The following is a 20000-nucleotide window of genomic DNA, read 5'->3' as shown; positions in this document are numbered from 1 at the left end:
TAAAATAATTTTTTTTTTTTTTATTTATAAGTAAATAATATCATTCTGTTTTACTCGTTGGGAGTGGTAATGGTAACTCTGTTCATTGATCAAGATCAGTCTCAACCCTGAAAAGAAAATTATTATGATGTAATGCAGTTTTATGAGAAATATGTTTATCAATACCCACAACCCTACAAACCAACATTTAGTCCCTGAAATCTTTTTTTGTTTATTTAATGTTTTGTGCTAGAAAATGATATGACATATGATATGAGAAGATAACAGAGTTTGAGCTCCAGAGGGTGACCCTCAGCAGTTTCAGGAAGTAAAGCGTCTCATTTGTTGGAAAAAGAAAGTTGTCCAAGTCTCAGAGGCTGCAGTGGATGGTTGACTTCCTGTCATGTGCTAACGGTGCATCGTCCTCCTCCACCCTGATGCAGCGCTGCAGACGAGAAACCTCTAATCAGGCCACTTAAGCAGAGCCTGGTCTGTAAAAATAGCTCTTTGTGGTATTTTTATATGTGGTGCGTTGCTTCGGATCTCCTCTAAAGATCCAGAGTGAAGCTTGACCCAGTTAGCGTGGCGTCTGCGGTGTCCTGCAGCGGTGGAGAGGGGGCGCTGCGAGTCTTCCAGCAGCTCTGCCGTCTGCTGCATGAGAGAGTCGTGCTGAATACCAATGACGCTCCACAGCTCTGCTCTGGGGAAGTGCTGTCTTTTATTGATGCTCTCTCTCTCTGTACACATGTCATATACTCAGAGCTGCTTATTCAGCTGGTTTCAATCGCATTGTAGAGTGTGTTCGTGTCGCTCTGATAATAATAGGAACTGTTATTAACAATTGAGCACCAATAATGATTGGTAGCAGAGCAGCAAATCAGCATATTAGAATGATTTCTGAAGATCATGTGACACTGAAGACTGGAGTAATGATGCTGAAAATACAGCTGCACATCACAGAAATAAATTACAGTTTAACACATTCACATAGAAAACAGCTGTTTTAAATTGTAATATTATTTCACATTTTTACTCTATTTTTGTTTAAATTAATGCAGCCTAGTTTCAGAAAAAAAAAAACATTTCTCTAGCATGAAACAAGTGCACAATCGGAGCACATGTAAGTCATGATATTGTGTTTATGTTCTGGATATGAAATTAAAATGAAATGAATAAAAACTGTAGTATAGTGTTTTTTAGTCAGTGTGTTTTAATAATTGTGATGCAGTGTGTTGTTGTCTTGTATCTTTGATGTGTTGATGAGTCTCTCCTCTGTGTCTCTCAGATAACAGCTCTCAGAAGATGTACATCATGATGGAGGCCAGACTCGTCGCTCTCTTCAAATCCCACTCTGAATACACCTGGACAGGTGAGTTTAGCACAGACTCTGAAGCGCTGCGTGCTCAGAATGAAGCAGCACCTACACAGAAGAGCATGCGGTTTCAGTCTGGCCAACCGGACTACTTAAAGGACTCATGAACGGCACTTTTTTATTATATATTATTATACTTTATTATATGTTCTCTGAGGTCCACTTATGATATTAGCAAGATTTTACATTAAAAAAAAAAACAAAAAAACACATCGTAATTATAGTGCTGGGCGATATCGCTAAAAAAAATATCACGATATAATGTTTCATATCGTTCGGTATCGATAATTATTGAAAATGTGTTATAACCTTTCTTAAACAGAGAGAAGTAGAAAAAAGGTTTAACTTTAACCACTGTATTTTTAATTTACCTGATTTATTAAGACAAACAACAACAACAACCTGTTTTAGTCTTAACAAACAAAATAACAAAACAAAATTGAAACAAATATCTCCATTCGTATATTTTATATGCAGATTAAATGTGTTAATGAAACATTTGGCCTGTCTCCTGAGGCCACAGGAGGGCGCAGTGAGCAAAATAATGATGTTTATTCAATGCAGTGAAATAAAAACTGCATACCCTCCAAACTAATATTTATAAATCAAATATAATTTTGTAAATTGCACAAACAATATGAACAAAACAGCATCATGTATTTATGCATAGATTAATACAAACAGCCAAAGCTGCAAACACATGATTGCATTTAAAAACATATGGAATAAATGGAATAAAAACCCCACAAATTCTCGAGACGTGTTTCCTCAAAGTTGAACCTCTTTTAACTCTACATGGTTTTGTATTCATCTCTTGTGCGAGACGCGAGTGCAGCAGTCATATGCATCTGTGTGAATGGCTTGGTTTGGGTTTAACCTAAACATTATCTTCTCCACATTGAGCTTCTATATTTCTCTAATATTTTGGGTATTGATACTGTTTTATGCCCAGGCCTACTATTTTCCCACTGCTGTCATTGGCTAACAGTTTCACTTATTAAAATACAAACAAGTGGACAAACAGTGTTTCACTGACGAGATTGGAGCTCTTCCCTAATGTGACCCCGTGTGTTTACACCACGACTAAAGACAACAGAAGAAATTATTATAATAGGTTGTTGTGATTATTTGTTGTTGTGTTGTAATTTTTGTGATATTCTAAGAGCTCTCGCTGTCCTGGACATGAAAGAGAAATGGTTTCATGATGCATTGCTCGTGTCCAGTGTACATACGGTGTTAGGATCACAAGGAAGGCAATTCAGAGACTGTTCAACAGGTTCAATATAATGACTGAATGATTGATTGTTTTAAAGAACTGACAGCCCTAAAACGTATTAATAATCAACCATCTGTATGTGCTGAACGATATGACCAGAAACACCTGAGCTGTATTGTGTAGAACACGCAAGAAGTCCATGGATTCGTTTGAGGGAATTGATTGGGTTTCCTCCTCATAATGTGTAGTTTTACTCTCTGCAGTTTTACCTAAAATGTAAAAGAGTGCAGCAAGTCCTCTACGTCCTAAGCTTTCTCTTGGCCAGGCTGAATGTGTGTGTTGTTTCTCTGTGCGGGGCTGATAACAGAAGCTGAGGTATGTGGGATTAGTCCTGAGCCAAACTGCTATTATCGATTAATATCTCTCTGCTTTTGATTGATGTTCTTCAGCAGGGGGTGATGTGACTGGAATGAGAAGCTCCAGTAGAGTTGATTTCACTGCACTTCTTGATGTTTGCATAAAAACAGTGCATTCACTCACGCTCAAGTTGTTACAAACCTGCGTGACTTCCTTCTATCTCTGGAACGCAAAAGAAGACGTTGTGAAGACTGCGCCGGTCGCTCTTTTCCATGCAACTACAATGAATGAGGACTGAAGGTTTCAGCTTCAAAAACAAAGCTGAAGCAGTATGAAATTGTAATTTAAAGACCCATGGGCTGTGTTACGGACCTCCTGAAATCATGTGATATCTTTGTGTGAAAATTTGAATCTCAAAATCAGATAAGTCCAACTTAAAAGGCACCTATTATGCCCCTTTTTACAAGATCAAATATACGTCTCAGGTGCCCCCAGAATGTGTCTGTGGAGTTTCAGCTCAAAATACTCCACAGATCATTTGAAAATGCCCATTTTAAGTGGAAGCAGAAACACGCTGTTTTCATGCCTGTATCTTTAAATGCAAATGAGCTGTTGGTGGAAGTATCTTTTTATGGAATTGAGCTGCGCCTTTACAGCTAGTGCCTCAGATGCTCTGATAAAATAAAAACATGTTTGGTTTTGATTATCATGTCTATCGCACTGAAATCATGATTTAGTGTTATCTGTGTGCACACATCCGAAACACGTGCACAGGAAGCAGCTGTCACTGTTCTCTTTCATGTCTTATTTAGCTCAAATTGTCAAATACACAGAAGTTTGTTAAAAACACGTTACATAAAAACAGTCGGTTATGTCTGTGAAGGTAAACAGCTGCAAAATAAATCTCATGTTTAAATTAGATATGTGTATGAAGTGACAGCAGCGTGATTTACAGTACCTACTGCAGTCTACGCTGTTATATGACCCAAACAATAAATAAAAACAGAAAATCACTCACTGCTCTTCACTGAATAACTTCTGTAGCTTTAATAAGAAGACATTCCTAGCGTGAATGCTGCTTTCAAATGCTGTAGCGTGAAGATAAACATGTTGGATCGTGTGCATTTCATGCAGGGTGGGGTCTATGCTAATACAGCAGTGTCAGTCAACAATCGTGGGCGGGGCCTGAGCAATGTGTTGTGTGTTGGTGATAAATATTGGGCGGGGCCTGAACAATCGTGGGCGGGGCCTGAGCAATGTTCTGAGACACTTTTTCATCATTATAGGGTGGTTGTGTTCACACACTGTCAACACACATTTACTGTATGTCCGATGAGAGCAGCGTACACATTCTTCACGAGTTCTCTCTTGGTGTTTCCACAGAGGAAAGACATACAGGTTTGGAGCAACATAAGGATTAGCTGATGTCTGAATTGACTATGACAATGGTTCAGAAACAAGACATGTGTTCTCTGTCTCACAAACCAGTTGAGACTGTCTGTTCATAACTCAAGTAACAGATTAAGTTAAATTCCCACCTGCTTCTACTGTATTGATCAGTCATAGCCCCTTGTAAATGTTCATACTCTCAAAGGTCAAGGAGAGTTTTGGCATTATTGTCTTGTGTTTCAGCTCCTTCAGTTTAATTCTCTATCTGCTCTGTGGTTGTAGTTCAGTGTTGATAACGTGTGTTTTTCTCTTTTATAGATTTTCTGGCAACACCCTGAAGGGCAAAAAATACAAGCCTCTGTTTGAGTACTTCATCAAGCTAAGCATTGTAATGCTGCGTCACTGCAGATTGATTCACTCTCACAGACCGTTTCATACTCTCACATTTCTTTAAAATGAACATAGGTTGAGGAAACAATGACAGAATGCTGAAACTTCTGTATCTGAAAAATATTTTAGCATTAGCAGTGAGTAAAGCGGCACCAACTCCACTGCTTCTAATGTTGTCATTAGTCAGGAAGTTGTGACACTCACACAAGTCTTTCTCCTTGAAGCACTTCATCTTCTGATGTCAGAAGTGGTCTTGATGAATGCTTGTTTTTCTTCTCAGTGTAAGCAGAGCGGTGCGTTCTCGGTGGTGGTGGATAACTATGTGAGTGATGATGACAGTACTGGAGTGGTCCATCAGGCCCCATACTTTGGAGCTGTAAGTCACATTTACATTGTGCTTTCATTAAATTGTGTCCTTCAGGGGTTTTGGGTAATGTTGCTTTATAAAGCAGTGGTTTGAGCATTTGAGCAGGGTTTCTGCTGGTCTTAAAAGGCTTAATTCACCCTTCCACAAATGAAGGCTTTTTCCCTTTTAATTAAGTTCATTTTTCTGAACCCATTGGCAGATATTTGTTCATGTTTTGATCAAAATCTCACAAAAAAATTTTTTTATCAACTTCTCACAAAACAATAATTTATTACTGTCTTATGCCTATTCCAGTAAGTGTATCTTCATTTAAGAATATTTAGGCATTTGCACTGGAAAACAAAACAAAAATACTGAGGATCAAAAGGTTCAGTAAAGTTTGTTTCCATATTTTAGTGGTTGAGAGCAGAAATATTCAAGCCGTAAGTCTGATGTATTGTTATCCATACAATTTATAACTTAAACTTTCTTTACTTGGTCTTAAAAAGGTCTAAAAATCTTAAATTTACATTCATAAAACCTGCAGAAACCCCTGTTAGAGAATAAAACAGAATGCTCAACAGTGACCACAGTAAACTGGGTTTGAATAATTACAATTATCAGTAATAATAATAATATTAATAATAATAAAAATGACTCATAAATTACCTCAGGTTCTTCACATAAATTAATATGTTAAATCTTCATCTGTGCACCATATAGAGGACCTTAGCGACTGCATGGCAAAACCCTTAAAAGCCCTAAAAACTGCATAACAACACTCTAGCAATTACACAAAACACCCTAGCAACTGCATAGCAACTTCCTAGCAGCCACGTTTAAAACTACCTAAAACACCGTAGAAACAACTGAAAACATTGCAACTGCATAGCAACTCTCTGGCATCCCCCCCGAAAACCCTGCATGGCAACATACCAGGAGTCATTCAGAAATGACCTAAAACACCCTTTAAACTACATAGCAACAGTCTTTCAAACAACCCATGAACACCCTAGCAACTGGTAGCAGTACCCTTGTTGCCACTACCTAACACCGTAGCAGCTGTTTGGATGACCCTAGTAAGTGCAAAGCAACACTCTGATAAAAACCCAGAGAACACCATAGCGACAGCACAGTAACACTCTTACAAACACACAGAGAACACCCTAGCAACACATTTACATTAACATTTAGTCATGTGGCAGATGCTTTTATCCAAAGCGACTTACAAATGAGGACAATGGAAACAATCAAAATCAACGAGAGCAATGATATGCAAGTGCAATAACAAGTCTCAGTTAGCTTAATGCAGGACACGTATGCATACATGTATAATAAATTAAAAGGAAACCGATATCAAGAATAGATCAAGCTTTTTTTTTTAACACTGACGAACACCCCGAGAACACCCTAGCAACTGCATAACAACACTCTGGCAAAACACACCGAGAACACCATAGCAACAGCACAGCAACACTCTGACACACTCAGAGAACACCCTAGCAAACCACACAGCAACACTGAAAAAACACACCGAGAACACTACAGCAACAGCACAACAGAACTCTGACAAACATTCCGTGAACACCTTAGTTACCGCATAGCAGCACTGACAAACACCTCGAGAACACCATAGCAACAGCACAGCAACAGTCTGACAAACACCTTGAGAACACCCTAGAACCGCATAGCAGCACTCTGACAAAAACCTTAAGAACACGCTAACAACTGCATAGCAACACTGACAAACACCCTGAGAACACCAGAGCAACAGCACAGCAACACTCTAAAAAAACACCTGAGAACACCCTAGCAACAGCATAACAACACTGACACACACCCTGAGAACACCCTAGCAACCTGATAGCAACACTGACAAACACCCCGAGAACACCATGGCAACAGCATAGCAACACTTTGACAAACACACCGAGAACACCCTGGATAACAAATAGCAACACTCTGACAAACACCCCGAGAACACCCTAGCAACACATAGCAACATTCTAACAAACACCTTGGGAACACCCTACCAACCACATAACAATGCTGACAAACCACCCCGAGAACACCCTAGCAACCGCATAACAACACTGACAAACGTCCCGAGAACACCACAGCAAAAATCCGGAGAACACCACAGGAAACACTTCGACAAACACCCCAAGAAAATGTTAGAAACCGTGAGAACATGCTAGCAACCACATAGCAACACTGACAAACACCCCAAAAACACCACAGCAACAGCACAGCGACACTCAGACAAACACCCTGAGAACACCTTAGCAACTGCATAGCAACACTGACAAACATCCCAAGAACACCCTAGCAACAGGATAGAAACACTGTGAACACCTTAGCAACTGCATAGCAACAATGACAAACACCCAGAGAACACCACAGCAACCGATAATAACATTATAACAAATACCCGAGAACGCATTAGCATTTTTGTAACTACATTATAACGTAGAAGATGTTTGGATGTTAGCATCTGCATAACAACATTCTAACAAACACCTGAGAACACCTTAGCATCTGCATAACAACATTCTAACAAACACCATGAGAACACCTTAGCAACATGCGACAATCACATGAGAACAAATACCTGAGAACACCTTAGCATCTGCATAACAACATTCTAACAAACACCCCGAGAACACCCTAGCAACCGCACAGCAGCAGTGTAGCAGCTCAGTCGCTGTGGCGGTGAGTTTATCTGGTTGTGGATGGTGACCCTCATTGTCAGTCTTTATCCTGTAGTGTTGAAGAGATCCTGCAGCGTGAAGCAGTGTCTGTGACGCGCTGGTCTCCTCAGGTTGTTTTGCGCTGTAGTTCCTCAAGTCTCTGAGCAGGATGTTGCGTTGGGCTGATTCTCCAGTGTGTCACTGTGTAGAGGTTTATTCCCCTGTCGTTCTGTAATTGAGACACAGGAACACACTCATGTGCCGTGGCAGTGCTCTGGTGTTCTGCCAGTGTGACGGCTGTTGTGCTGCTCTGTCCACAGGATGATAACTGTGTCTGTATGGACTACAACAGCATCCAGAGAGACTCGGCTCCCATCTGCCCGTGGACTCATCCGGCGTCTTCACTGCAGAGGTCACTCACTTGAATCAAAAGAATGAATCATTCTAGAGATAGTGAGAGGTATTTCTACAGAGGAAATTAAAAATATAAACAATAGCCCTGCCACAGCAAAATAAATAAATGAATAAATAAAATAAAAAGTTATAGTTTTCATTGTTTTGACTCATTTCAGTACCACAGCAAAAACTACAAGCTTAACCTGAAATAAACTTCAGACATTATTGAAGACAAGTGAACAGTCAGTTATAAAATAAAAACCATTCATTAAAATGTGAGTTACATTTTAGAAACAATATTGTGTTTTTGCTCTATTTTGCCAACAGAAATTGTTCCAAACAAAGCCATGGCAAAACAGTTGCACGTCTCCAAGCAACACAGCGTTACTGAATGAATCTGCGTTTCTGAACAAACTGGTTGAGTGAATTATTCAACTCATTGGTAAAGACAGTCACTCGCAGCTTTTCTGCATGAATCAGCTCGTCTGAACATAATTAAGGCTGTGCTTGATCATCAGATCAGCCTGATGAACACAAGTTCACTTTTCCACTCAACACTCACTTTTCCGTTTGTTTTTGTTCAATAGCTGTTTCACTCAGAAATGTAATACAAAACAGTAAAGTTGGCTGCAGCTTGAGTTTCATGCGTGTGAGTGTGTGTGTGTGTGTGTGTGTGTGTGTGTGTGTGTGTCTGTCTGTGTGAGTGTGTGTGTGTCTGTGTGAGTGTGTGTGGGTCTGTGTGAGTGCGCGTGCATGAGTGTGTGAGTGAGTGTGTGTGTGTAGCAGTCCAGCACTCAAGAGCAGTTGAACTCTTAAGGGAACTTCTCGTCTCCGCTGTGGCACTCATCTAGTGTGAAGGTGTGATGGTGACAGAGGGACTATGGGAGTGCTGATGTCAGCGCTTTAGCCCAGTGCCAGAGCACTGACAGAAACTCTGTTTCCTGACCGTAACTTTCATCATTCTGCTCTGTCATTTTGTATTTCGGCTCTTACAGTCATATTTTCACCTGTCTGTGAATTACAGCCATAGAGACAGACTCCCTGACAGTTTACTTTGTTGTAAATTACTGGTGGGTTTGCTAATTAAGACTCGAACTCCATCAGTTTGGGGGTCTGAAAAACTATGTATACTATAGTTCACCCAGAAATGATTATGAATATTCTGTCATCATTTACACTCTCATGTCAACCATGGCTATCAACAGGGCCGATATAATAATAATAATAATAATATAATAATAATATATATATATATATATATATATATATATATATATATATATATATATATATATATATATATATATACACACACACACACACACACACACACACACAGTTGTGGTCAAAATTTTACATACACTTTGCGGTTTCTGCAAAATGTTACTTATTTTACCAAAATACGAGGAATCCAACAAGATGCATGTTATTTTTTTAATACTGATCTGAATAAGAAATTTCACATTAAAGACATTTACCTCTAGTCCACAAGAGAAAATAATAGTTGAATTTATAAATATGACCCCATTCAAAAGTTTAAATACGCTTGATTCTTAAAGGGATACTCCACACAAAATGAAAATTTTGTCATTAATCACTTACCCTCATGTTGTTTTAAACCCGTAAAAGCTTAGTTCGTCTTTGGAACACAATTTAAGATATTTTGGATGAAAACAGGGAGGCTTGAGACTGTCCCATAGACTGCCAAATAAATAACAGTGTCAAGGTCCAGAAAAGTATGAAAGACATCATCAGAATACTCCATCTGACATCAGTGATTCAACCATAACGTTATGAAGCGATGAGAATACTTTCTGTACACGAAGAAAACAAAAATAACGACTTTATTCAACAATTCCTCTCCTCTGTGTCTCTCCAAATCAGCATAGCACCATTTTGGAGAATATGAGCTGAAGTTCAATTCACCCTGATCTTTAAATTCAAAAAGTTTTGACCTCGAGGCTCTTAATGCATAGTTTTTCCTTCTGGAGCATCAGTTTTTTTGTCTTTTGTTGTTTTATTAACATTAATGACGGAAGATATTTTGTCAATGTTTAAGTTTATTTTTTAATTTTTAAAATTTTTTTTTTGCACTAATTTTGGTACTTGTGTGCTGTCTGAGTATGAAAAGCCTTCAGATTTAGACAGATTTCGATTAAATTAAGCTGTTGTTCAGTAGGGACTAGCAAGTGTGTGACCAGTGGTCAGGTTATTGATAGTTATTGATTTTTCAAGTAAATAAGTTAAGTAACAGGGTTGAATGGTTGAGGATGATGGATACAGCTTGTATCACAATTTGAATAAGATATGCAGACTTTTATAATTAGCAAATAATTACAAATTCATAGTATGCAGACATTTGGTATTTTTTAATTGCCTACTTAAAGTAGTGGTCGATCGATATATCGCCAATGCTAATATATCGGCCGATATTTGGCATATTTCAAATATGTAAAATGAGTGTAACCATGGCTGTATTTGAAGAATATGATTCCCAATGCACACAAACTTCCCAGAATACAGAGTGCCCTGTTGGTTACAGTGTTTACTTCCTTTTTCCCTATATATTTTTATTAAAAATTTTTTACTTTTAAATATTTATTTATTTGTGAAAAATATTTTGTCATCTAAAGTATGTTTTTTTTTTTGCACTTTTTTTTTTAATCCATTGTCAAAAGATTTCAAATTTCTTAAATATTAATAATAATAATAATAATAATAATAATAATAATAATAATTATATCGGCTTTATATCGGCTATCGGCCCCCCTGGTTTCCAAGATATCGGCATCGGCTGTCAAAAAACCAATATCGGTTGACCACTAACTTAAAGTGTAATCTGACATAACTAATAGATCTTTTGCATCTGATGCTTTTGAAAGTTGTCATGCAACTTCGGTGTGAATGTGCTGGAAGAAGAGCGTCACTGGTGGTGATTAATAACCGTTGAGTCTTGCAAACACTGGTGTGGTTTCACCTAGCACCTCGCGGGTTAAAGTTTTCTCCAGGAGAAATGGCATTCATTTGGTAATGACTCGGTTGTTAAGAGGTGGTTGAATGAATTATTTATGAGTGAGGAAGGAAGTTAATTCTCACTTCTGCACCAAGGACACGCTGGACACGTTTCCGTTAAAGTGAATTAATATGACTTTTGTTGAAAGGCAGTCAATGAAAAGTGCAGCCACCTGCATGAGTGTAGGGATGTGACCGGCCTCTAGGAGACCAAACCTTTCATACACTTTTATAGCTCCAGAGCTGCAGATGAAGCCGTGAAGCCAGGCCTGTGTCTGCAGCGGGGCTCGACGCCAGCTCTACAGCTGCACACATGCTTTATTCTTTAATAGTCACACACTGTCTGCTTGTATTCGCTGCACGCTCTGAGACTTTGTTCTGTCTGTCCTCAATGCTTTCAGGATGCAGACAAAAACATTATCAAGTGGCTGAAGGACAACGGGCGTCTGGTGAGCTCCAGCTCGTTCAAGCACAGCTACCCTTTCTGCTGGAGGTGAGTGCAGACTCGCTTCCATGCTCTCTGCGCTTTAACTCACTTTAATGTGCTGGCACACTTACTGTTCTTCTGGGAGGTTTTGCAGGTGAAATCCAGCCATTTCAATTGAAATTAAGCACATTTTGCAAAAGCAAAACTATTCGTGACATATAATAAACCTGGCATTTTATTTTCTGAATATTGTTGGCTCTGTGACGAATTGCTTGTGCTTCTGTTTTGTAAGTCATTTCAGAGGAAAGCGTCAGATAAATGCATAAATGTAAATCAAATGCATGCAATCTTAAATTTTGTGTGAGGGCGAAAGATTTCCAGATTTTGCATTGAGTTCAGGTAGTCGTGTGATTTCGCTGTGTTGACCAACAGAAAGCTGGTGTGTGAAAACTTCTGTGTGAGCTGTGCTTCATTTAGCTAATATGGCCACACCTTTACTCTGGTCACAGCAGCTTAGACACAGCCTGAACGAACTATGTATTGTATTTTTTTATTTTATTTTTTCATAAAATAAGGGCCGTCACTGTATTGCATTAGTGAGTTTCTTTATTATTGTTTGGTGAAAAATTAAAAACATGCTTTGATTATTTAAACTTGTATTAGTTTTAATCTACTCGACTACCATCAGCACAATCACTTAACATTTACAGGGGTTGGACAACATAATGTGAACATCCATTATTATAGGGGTAATTATCATTTCTGTAGGTTACAGTGAAAAAACAAACGTTCTGATTGTTTTATTAATATTTTCGTTGTCTGTTTTCTTTGTTGTATGTCAGTGCAGTATATAGGGCCTTATGTAATGGGTTTTATTTTTTTCCAAATAATTTTTTTTTTCTGTTTTATTTTTTCTGGATTCTTTTTTTTTTCAGTTTGAATTTTTCTAGACTCTGTTTTAATGGTTAAATTAAATAATGTTAATCAAAAAGCATGTGTAATTCATTGGAATCATGAAACTTGCACAATTTAACAGCAATTTATTAAAAGTTTAACAAATCACATTTTAAGGCCCTATGAAATAGTTTTTTTTTTTTCTTTTCTCAAATTCATTAATTTTCTGGATTCCATTTTAATGGTTTCGTTAAATTTTAATAATCAGAAGTATCATTTAGTTCATTTATTATTATAAGATCATTTACTATTTAATTTATTTCGGGAATGCTGTGTTGTGTATTTACATTTTTCTGATAAATAGATTCTGGTAAATAATTTTTCTAGTAAATATTCCTTAAAAAATAATGTTTTAATAATAATTTTATTAGTACTAGGAATACTATGATTTCATTAAGTAATATATTTCTGTCACAGTTTCTTCAAGTTAAACCAAACTTTTATTTTGACAGGTTGCTGCGATGACCTTTCTGACGATAGGTTTTCTCAGAGGAAAGGGTCAGATGCTCATGAAGTGACTCTCAGAGCAGTTCTGGTGATGTTGTTCATGTGTTTATGTGCTCATTTAGTGAGACGACAGACGCTGAAATCACCGCGAGCATCACATGCGCTTCAGTATGTGTGTAGTAAACAAAACCGCACATCTGCGCCATTCATTCACACAGAGACACACAGAACATGCAGGATTCATATTTAAATAGTATATTTGCCACTTAATATTTACAGATACTAGTCCATATTGCGTTTTGATTTAAGTGTAAAAGAAGAATACTGGGCAAAAACTGAAAGTGACTGGCAAGGAACGTTGAACACTAAGAAGGAGAATTGTGTTTAAACACAGATCTGCTGCAGAAAGTGACCACAAACCTCAACATTCACCTTTTTCAACGAAAAACGGCCACAGAGAGCTTCACAAAGCTAGCTGCACTCCGCCAGCATCTCTGAAGCAGCTGGCAGATGTTCTGATAGACGAATTTCCAAGATGTTCACATTATTTTGTCCATCCCCTATACATCAGAAATCCAGATAACTTAACTCGAAAAATATTGAGAGAATTTTTTTTCTTTATCAACCAACCAAGCCTTTCCAAAACTGGCGCACACATCTCTGTGACCTCTGCTGCAGGGGAAGAGTTCAGTCGATATGCTGGCCTACAGAGAGGAGCGTTAGCATGCGCTGCTCAATATCTACCCTGCTGCTTGAGCACTTCACATGTGCCTGAGAGTGGCGGCAGAGGTCACAGCCTCATTAACCACTCTGACGCTTACGCCATCAATAAACCCCTCTCCTATCGACTCTTATGAGCTCCGCCTGTCCCGCCACTGCTGCCGATGAACATCATGGATATTGAAGGGGTTTGTCAGTGTAAATGCACAGCAGATACTGATGGTCGATCGGGAGAGAGTTTTCCAGAGGTCAGACATGCTCCTCATCTGTAATCATAGACCGCAGTGTCAGTGAGCTGCCAACAAACCACAACACGCAGAAACCAGCAGAGAGGGCAGGACTGGTTTAATAAAGGTCAACCAACAAAAGATGCTTTCATCTTGTCCTCAGTGGTTATCTGGTTAGTGTAAACATTGGAAAAGCCGAATAGTCAATGGTTATCTGGTTAGTGTAAACATTGGAAAAGCCGAATAGTCAATTAAAGGTGCTCTGAAAGTGTTTCTTTTTCAGGACAGGTTTCAACACACGGACTGGAGTATGTTGCTTCTCAGGCTGCCTGTGGCTCTCACACGGACATTGATATCTATACCCTCCTCTGTACTGACTTAAACACCACCAGACATGTTACATCAGAAAGAAAACAGATCACAACATCCCCTAATCAGAAGCCATGGATGAACAAGGAGGTGCGAATTCTGCTGAAAGCCCGCAACACTGCCTCAGGTCAGATGACGCTCAGGCCTACAGTAAATTAACCTGAAAATGCATAGGCCAAGTACTGCTACAAGCTGAAGGTAGAGGAACACTTTTCCAACTCTGACCCCCGACGCATGTGGCAGGGAATCCTGGTCATCAGTGACTACAAGCCAAGCAACTCCACTCCAGCGGTCATGGACGTTCTCCCTCCTTAACGAGCTAAATTGACTTTTATGTTCGCTTCAACAGCGACAACAAGGAGACGGCCACCCAAAACCACACACTCAGCAGACCCACCAACCTCTCAAACTCCCCTCCACAGATGTCCACAACTGCATTGAGCCGGTATATCAATGCACACAAGGCTGCCGGCCCGGACGGCATTTCCTGGACGTGTGCTTAGAGCATGTGCAGAGCAGCTTACAGGGGTCTTTCACGGACATTTTCAACTGTCCCTCACCCAAGCAACTGTGCCCAACATGGCCACATCCATTGTGCCAGTACGAAACACTCCTCCCCGATGTGCTTAAATGACTACCCGCCCTGTAGCACTCACACCCATCATTATGAAGTGCTTTTCGATGGTCCTAGCACACCTCAAAGACTGCCTCCCACCCACACTGGACCCACATCAATTTGCCTACCGCAGAAAACAGGAGCACAGAGGATGCAGTATGCACAGTGCTGCACTCTGCACTCACACACCTGGACAATAACAACACATATGTCGGATGTTGTTTGTTGACTTCAGTTCAGCATTTAACACCGTCATTCCCTCCAAGCTGACCACAAAACTTGGAGACCTGGACATTAACATCTGCAACTGGATCATGGACTTTCTGACCAACAGGCCTCAGCATGTTAGGTCAGGCCACACCTGCACCATCACACTTAACACCGGCGTACCACAGGGCTGTGTGCTGAGCCCCATTCCTTTACTCCCTTTACACCCACGACTGCAAGCCTGTGCATGGATCCAACTCCATCATTAATTTGCAGATGACACCACAGTGATTGGGCCTCATCAGTGACAACGATGAGACTGCCTTACAGGGAAGAGGTACAGCACCTGGCCACATGGGTGCGCTGACAATAACCTGCTCCTTAACACCAGTAAGACGAAGGAGCTCATTGTGGACTTCAGGAAGAAGAAAAGGAAGTACGCATGACCCCATCCACATTAACGGAGATTGTTGTTGAACGTGTCTGCTTCAAGTTCCTGGGAACCACCATCACGGAGGACCTGTTCACCTGGACCACACACCTCCCAGCCTGGTCAAGAATCACCAACGCCTCTTCTTCCTCAGGGCACTGAAGAAGAACCAGCTGTCTTCAGCCATAAGTGGTGACTTTTACCGGGTGTTGCGATCGAGAGCATCCTGACCAGCTGCATCACAGTCTGGTATGGGAACTGCTCGGTGGCTGACCGCAAAGCACTGCAGAGGGTGGTGAAAACTGCCCAACGCATCACAGGGACACCACTTCCTGCTATTGAAGACATCTAGAGAAATCGCTGTCTACATCGAGCTCGCAGCATTCTTAAGGACTCCTCTCATCATGACCATAGACTGTTTAACCTCCTGACCTCCGGGAGGTGCTTCAGGAGCCTCCGGACAAGGACCAGCAGATCCAGGAACAGCCTTTTCCCTACAGCTGTCTCCTTACTGAATTCTGCCCTCTGACACCCCCCACCATACACACAGACTCCTCCCCACTTAATCACTACATCTGACTGATTTATTTATTATTTATTTATTTACAACAAGCAAAAACAGCAAACTGGCTATTATTACTTGCACTACTGTCTGTTCATCCAGGAACACTGATAACCCACTTTGCACACTGAAATATTTTCTATGCACTTTACTTCCATTGCCATAGTGTAAATTGTTCATATGTTCTTAGTTCTGCCTATAGTGTACATACACTACACATATTTCATCTGTATAGTATGTTCATAGTACACCTATCTGTATATCATGATTTAAAATCTGTAAATTTTGTCCATAATACTTATCTGTATAGTTATTGTACATATTGTAGACCTTGTATATTCTGTACTTACTGCTTATTGCACTTCTGGTTAGATGCTAACTGCATTTCGTTGCCTTGTACCTTACATGTGCAGTGACAATAAAGTTGAATCTAATCTAATCTAATCTAATCTAAAGGTGCTCTATGTCATTTTTTGCCTGTACTACAGCATAAAAACACCAGAATGTGTTTCCAGATATTTAGGAAATGTGCTAAATTCACACAATTAATCAATGCTACAGCCAAGTTATTCTACTTTGAAATGTGTGAAAAACAACTCGCTCCAATGTTTAGAATTTGGACTGCAGTACCCATTTCAACCACTAGCTGTCAATAGAACAGACTGCACCTTTACAAGCTGTTGATTGATCACTGCATTGATGGCCAGATAGTCAAAACACAAAGTCAACATAATAGGTAGGTGCTAGTAGGAAGTTGGCATGCAACCATTGCTAGCTAATCCACATGCACTGGTGCTAGTCATGGTCATTACTGGACAGCTCCCAAAATATCAACAAATGCCCGTTTAGTTCATGCACAAACAAACAAGTGTACTTTTTCAGCTTCTGATCCTTTTTACCCTATGTATTTTCTTCATAGGCTTTTAGGTAATGAATCAATTTCACATTAGATACAAAAAAAGTGCATGGAAATGGAAAGAAAAGGTACTGAAAGACTGCACTTTAATCCATCACGAAAAAAAATGAAGCATTGCGAGTGAAGGAACTAAATCAGGAACAATTGTTTAATTTGCTTAGTCATTAATTATTTATATTAAATACAATATTTTGTATTTTGGAAGATATTCAGAAAGCACAAGCCATTTATAATATGTATGCCATCCTATATTTATAATACAAACATTTTAATGCTTTTACTTTTAAAATGATTAATCAGATAGAGGTTTCTGCATTCTCAGTAAAACACAGCTTCTGTGTTTTTGACTTCCAGAGCTTTCCACTTTGTCATGTGCCTTTGTTTGGTAGTCCTGCCAGTCCATATGAAGCTGTACTTTAACATCATTAAAGTTGATCTTTGAATACTGAAAAACCTTTCTTTGGCAGGTCGGACACGCCGCTGATCTATAAAGCAGTGCCCAGCTGGTTTGTGAGGGTGGAGCACATGGTGGAGAAACATCTGGACAACAACAGCAACTGCTACTGGTTCGGTGAATCTGTATGTGACCTGTGTGCTGATCAGTCGCATATGTTTACGGCTCGTGTAACGTGTGACTGGGCTAACTCTCTCATCGAAGTTCGGTGGGTTTTTAATGGGATCTTCAGTCTCTTGATGATGTGTGATATGGTGCATTGTGGGAGCGCAGTTTAAAGTCATTTGACTGACTCGTTGTTAAAGTGCTTATGTGGGATCTTATTAGAGGCAAGCGCTCTGAAGGTGCTGGAAGCCTCTTGCTTTTGTTCTTATTTACGTTTTGAATTTCATGGTCTTCAGTTTCTGTATAATTTTTCATTTTCTGAAAAAGCTACTTTTTTTTAAACTCGAGTCACACATTTATTTATTTATTTAATCCAGGTTTCATCTACAGTTCGTCCTGACAAAAAGCTTTTCAGAGCATTTCTGTCTGTCACATCTTTTGCAGAGTCATGTGACTAATTAGCCTGTTTCTCCTGAACGCAAAGTTTAGTCTACATGACACTTGGTGCACTTTCAGAAGAGGAGATTATGAGGACACGCACCAAGTTTGATCCAGTTCTGCCTATAGTGGGCACTATAACTGAAATATGTTCATAACACATGCACATGACAGCAGGGTGTTACTGTGCTCGATTACTGCACTGTCCTTAGACCCTAAAAATTGCCACTTCGGTTTTTTGTAGAAGCATCATGTTTTTAATGTATGCGCATAATCCCCAGCCTCCTGCAGGAATCTGTGTTTACGTGTGTCTGCTGTCTGTGGTCACAGCACTGGTGTTTGGCAGTGTATCTGTCTGCTGTAATGTGCCTGTCGCTCTCAGATGAATCAGCTGCAGGACACAGACACACACACACACACACACACACACCGCTCCGGAGTCACTGTACTGAATATCTTATGTTTGTAGATGTCTTCCTGTGGCTCAGTGTTAGAGCATTGTGTTAGCAGCGCAAAAGGTCATGGGTTCAATTCCCAGGAAACACACATACTGGTAAAAAAAATAATAAAAATGTGTAGCCTGAATGCACTGTAAGTCGCTTTGGATAAAAGCGTCTGATAAATGCATAAATGTAGATGTTTGCAGTCTTATATACTGCTGAAGCTGCTTGGAAGCCAACGTATCAAGACCTGGACTTGTCATAAAAATCATCCATGTGACATGTTTGCTATATATGTCAAGTGTTCTTCAGTCGTCAGGTGAAAGAAACGCTAGTCGTTAACAATCGAGAGCGCATTTCTTCTGTTGACTTACTGCAGAGCCGTGGGAGACGTCCTGTGCATTCAGCCCAGCACACTGCCCTTCAATTCTACATTTAGTTCAGAGATGAGAGAGCATCAGAGAAGAGACAAATCATTCACTTGATATATTGGATGCTGAGATGGAGCTTAAATAGAAATGCCTCTCCCTGATGAGAATTGATGAAGATGTTTAACCTTCCCTTACTGAGGGATGGATTGTTTTAAATCATTAGATTTGTTTTTTTGTGTCCAAGAAGAAAGAAGATAACAGGAAATTTGACAAATCTGTCTGAAAAATCTGACTAGTGTGCCATGAAATCAGTTAGTTTTAGTGTGAACGATAGTTAATAGTAATATTTGTATGATTTTGCAAATACGAATTATCCTTGGTGTACAGAAATGGATTTTAAATAAACATAACTATTATAATGTAGTCTTATTTGTGAAATGACTTGTAATCTGGAGGCATATTAATAATTTCTGTTAAAACCAGAATATTTTTTTTCTGCTGTTACAGTGTCACCATGAAAGTGCATCATTTTTAAGCATTTTTTTAAGCCTTGAGAGTTTGAATGTTTAGGCTTAATATGAAATAGATGTTTCTGCCTGGGTCTGTCTGGAGTTAAGAGTGGCGTTTCTCTCTCTCTGACTTTGTACCCAGGGTTCCTGAGTTTGTGAGGGAGAAGCGCTTTGGTAACTGGCTGAGGGTCTCTTGAAACCGCTCCTGGGGGACGCCCATCCCGCTGTGGGTCAGCGACGACTATGAAGAGGTCAGTGATGGGTCCAGGTGTTAGAATGAGGATGACATTTTGCAGCCTTTTAGTATTTCAAATCTTGTTTATGTATTGGTTTCAAAATGGTTTAAAAGTAGGAACCATCTTCAAACTGTAGATAAAAAATAAACAAGGCATGGTTTTCTAATAATATATAGAAATAAACAATAGTATTTACCTACAGATGTTAATATTTTTATTAAAACATTGTGAAACTAGTTTTTAGGAAACTTATTTGGGAAATAAAAAGCCAAAATTAAAATAATTTTGATTTGCAAGAGAGTCTTGCTATTTACAATATTACTTAGTTTGATATTTAGAGCAAAATCATGGTGAATATTCCTCCCATTAGCTGAAAGCGGTGTGAACATCTTGGTCTCAGACAGTGGTGCTGGTCTTTAAGTGTG

General features: G+C 39.4%; 1 pseudogene; it reads left to right on the top strand.

The window, feature by feature from the left end:
• Positions 1 to 20000, top strand: part of LOC109080091 — a 22924-nt pseudogene that overhangs the window by 1939 nt on the left and 985 nt on the right.

Source organism: Cyprinus carpio, chromosome A11 (genome assembly GCF_018340385.1).
Source record: "Cyprinus carpio isolate SPL01 chromosome A11, ASM1834038v1, whole genome shotgun sequence".
Taxonomy (NCBI): Eukaryota; Metazoa; Chordata; class Actinopteri; order Cypriniformes; family Cyprinidae; genus Cyprinus; species Cyprinus carpio.
The sequence above is the reverse complement of the archived record's forward strand: the minus strand, read 5'-3'. Positions and strand labels throughout refer to the sequence as shown.